Source organism: Coccinella septempunctata, chromosome 1, assembly GCF_907165205.1.
Source record: "Coccinella septempunctata chromosome 1, icCocSept1.1, whole genome shotgun sequence".
Taxonomy (NCBI): domain Eukaryota; kingdom Metazoa; phylum Arthropoda; class Insecta; order Coleoptera; family Coccinellidae; genus Coccinella; species Coccinella septempunctata.
The window spans coordinates 41450785-41455130 of record NC_058189.1 but is presented as its reverse complement, the minus strand read 5'-3'; positions in this window follow the sequence as shown (position 1 = coordinate 41455130).

The window sequence follows — 4346 nt, the reverse complement described above, 5'->3', positions numbered from 1 at the left end:
TGCTTCGTTTCTGGATCGTAGAAATGTACCCAAGTCCCATCCATAGTAACAATTCGGTTTAAAAACTGTTACATCGTTTTCAAATCGAGCACATATCGAAAGCGATGCTTCTACCCTTGCAAGCTTTTGTTCGACATTCAAACATTTGGGGGTCCATTTTGCAGCAATTTCTCTAATGTCCAAATTGACGTGAACTATATGATGAACGCTTTCATATGAAATATTCAGTGCTTTAGATATCCGTTTCAGCCCAATTCGACGGCCTGATAAATTCATGTCATGAACTGCATCGATATTTTCGGGGACTGACACAGAAACTGGCCTTCACGATCGGTCATCATATTCAATGGAAAATTTACCTCTTTTGAAGCTTGCAGTCCACTTTTTCACGGTCGCATACGAAGGACATTGATCACCAAGGGTATTAAGCATATCTTCGTAAATCTAATGCTTACCTCTTAACCTTTTTAAATGCAAGTACTTGATGATGGCTCGATACTCCAATTTTTAGATTTCCACAATTTCGGGGACAGCTTCTTTATTTTAATTTATGGCGTAACTCTGGTTTACTTTTTGACCTCAAACTTCACACTGACACTTCTAATAAGTTATTGTTCGTTGCTATGGTAACGCAATATTTTTTTAAGCATGTAACTGGTCTAGGCTAACTAGATATCAATTACATCCTCGTATAATTCCTACGAGTCCATAATCAATCTAACATAGTCTAATCAATATTGGACCAACGTCACGTGAACAGCATCGTTGGGGGCTATACCTTTCTTCGGGTTAACTTCACAAATTTTGACCACGTATTTCAGAATTATTTTGTATAAAGTAGAAACTTGAAACATCAATTATTATTGATTTGGTAATGCATGATTTTTCATAAGGTGCAAAACGTATGGGTAATGTATAATGCAAAATCTGAAGAACAACCGATAGATGAATAGGCGTACACTTCAACCATTTTGGAACTTGCTATGCCTACTTGTTACGATTTGATGTGAAAGTAGGTAATCGAAAAAGTACTCTCGCATTTCGAGTACTGTACTCTACACAAGCTCGTGCAGTGATTAGAAAGTAGAATACCCATTCTTCAGTTTTTGAAGGCCCAGCTATGATTGAAATTGAATAGGATCATGCGGGTGAGGTTTTCTTTCTGATACTGTTACTGGAGATCAACAATGTGAAACGATTTTTTCCTAAGGGCGATTGCCAGTTGGTCGCCATTGTCAATTCAAAAGAATATGGATGAATTGTTAATAACAGACGTCATATACGGATTGTTGAAACGTGAACTGAATTATGTGTATTTGATATCCAACTATTTTTAAAGAGGATTCAATTATTTTCTTGCAGTTATACGAGAGAAGTTTTTTATATTATAATTTATTTTTTTGCTTTCGCTTTAAATTCTGGAGAACAATGAATATTCATAATAAATGTTCTTCATTGGAAAAATATCAAATACGCTATCGGCCGAGGTCCTTTAGCCTGATTACAAGATAGAAATTATTTTTTATTCTACTAATAGTTTGGTGAATCACAATATGTAAGAAAAGAAAAATAACAGTAAGCTATTCTGTAACTTCTGAATAATCTCGCATATGGTGTTCAGAGAATATTTTCTGTGTGGACTTATATTCTCGCTGTGAAAATTTTGTAGACAGATCGTTCAGTTGGTTCAATTGGTTTTTTCGTATAGAAGCTTGTCAGAAGGGTTGTAGAGTTCATACCTTGGATGCCTCATTTTAGTAATGGCTCTGACAGAGGCGGTTTCTGCGGTCTGGAGAATTTTCTTGGTATTTGCAACAGGTATATCTAATGGATGGCAGTACCTACTCCAAAAGAGGCCGACATCTAGGTAGACTAGGTAGACTTATAAATCTGTGGAGCTAGTTTTTATAATTCTGACGGCTTCTGGAGATATATTTATGCTTGTTGTTGGAAACTCTCTAAATATGTGATGCAGTTTTGTGAGAGGATATTCTTTCTACCTATCTTCAATTTTGGAGAGTTTGGTATAATGGTATAATTGGTATAATCTTGTCATTAAAGATTATGAATTGCAGCTTCTCTGGATTTATTTGTAATCTCCAAGTATTAAACCATGTCACTGTCCTGTACTATTAATACTTTTCCCAACGACTTGTTGTGTGAAATCAGGGCTGTAGGTATCATCTGCAAATTGAAAGAGTATAGGTTTCTATTGAAATGTGTGTTATATTTATTATACATCGTATACACCTTGCTGAGCAGAGTCGACAAGGTAGATGCTTGTGGAACTCTTTACTCGCTGTAGAACGTAGAAGATAGATAATTGTTTATGCGAATTTTTACAGTACGGCCGTCCATCTATCGATGGTGAATGGTAGCTCCTTATTATCAAAATCATATGATCAGGACATGCCATGCAACTTCTTTAATTTGTATTATCATTTCCCATCAACTCATATGTTTAAACGTTAGAGGATATAATTGTAACTGAATGGAATGTGGAATTATTTTCTTCAAACCCAAATTGATAATTCGAAATTTTCTGTCCAATCTCTTTCTGTAGTACCTAAACGTCTTATTATTTGTTCAAATTTTTTTCCTATTTTCCCACATTTTCGTCTGTTTTTTTACTGTAGTTTATTATATGTCCCTTTTGAAGGCTTCAACAGCTTCTTCGGCAGTTATGGAATATGAGTTTTGCTTACCCTTGAAATAAAAAGATATTAGTTAACAGTCAAAATTTGCCGGAAGAATATCATTGTCTATAGCGAATAGGCTCAGCAAAACATGCATAGATATAAATTCAATGAGATACATTTTGAGAAAAAATGGTGATTATCGAGATATGAAGAATGTTTGTATTTAGTTTTGTTAATGAAACATATAATGTAGGTTTGAATTTTTAAGATGTGTTAATTTAGAATAATGATTGCAGGATACTTTGGGAGGTGCCTGCATTGTTTCCATAACGTGTTATGGGTTTTCTCTTCCAATGTCCCATACATCTCAAATCCCATACATCCCAATAACTACATAATAGTGGGTACCTACCTACCTAACTTTTTACGCAGGAATATTTAAACTATACAAGAAATATTAAGTAGTATTAGTTGTTAGGTGGTTGAAATGCTTCTGCTTAAGAAGTTATTTACTATTTTCCACAAGTAGCTTTTTCAAAACAATGTTGCCCAAGAAATGATATCGAAAAAACGTAAATGATCGTTTCGGAGTTTATTTTAGACTAGTCCACGTAACAATTAACTAAAATCTTTTTATTTTCTCGATTGGAAATCCATGATAAGTTTCCTGCAGAATGCGGACATTGGTAATTATTATAGAAATTTGTTATGATATCAACCATAAAAAGTTCTGTCTTAGCAAATATCGATAATAGTACTCGAATAACTATTAAAAATTTTTAGATTTTAACGAATCCATCCCAGCTATCCGCACCTCCACAATTCCTATCAGATTTGAATAAAATATGCAGACTGTAGATCCTAATAATATGTGGTGTTTGGCTAGTTTACCAACTCGTGCATTTCATACATCTTTCAGGAATCAAGGTAGAGAAACCTCAATGTCCCAGAGGACTTGACTTATTGATCCCGGTGGCGGCCATGCTGGGAAGGACTTCCCGTATCCTGCGCCACCGGTCGCTAGGCAACCCGCCGCCCCAGGACATTCCATTATGCATAACCACCGTCGCCGCCTCCTCCTGCCCCCTAGATATTCCACCAAATACAATGGTTATCCTATTCGGGGACAGTAATGGAATGTTGGCAATATTCCTGCAATGTCGTAATAAGAATTCTTGTGCTGTGCAGTAAGGCACTGAATTTATTTATTCTTGACTCATTTGAAACAGAAGGGAATGTTTGCATCCATAACGTAGAACTGAAGCTCTTGGTTCTTGAAATGATTTGGTTGCTTGAATATTGAAGATATAACAATATTAGAAAAAAATATGACGAACGTTTCAGTAAAATATGTTCCTCTAATTCTGACCATTTACTCTGCAATACTCGATGTCGTTATACATGTAATGTCTAGTTTCATCGACAGTTGTAAGAAGTGGAATTTTTGTCTAAAAAAGAAAAAGGACCATGTTTTTTATTTTTAAGTGAATTTTTAAGAACGTTACAGTCGTTACAAGTGTTTCGAAGCGATTGTGAATTTGTAGTAAAATTTAAATGGTGTATTCCGTAGAAGAAAGGGTTAGAATGATAAAATAATTTTTAGCGGTTTTATTTAACGAATGACATTCTCGAAAAAAATGTATCCGCTGCTTACCTTCTGCAACTGGCTGCTACTGGTTCAGTTGGAAACAAAAAGAGGATGCATGA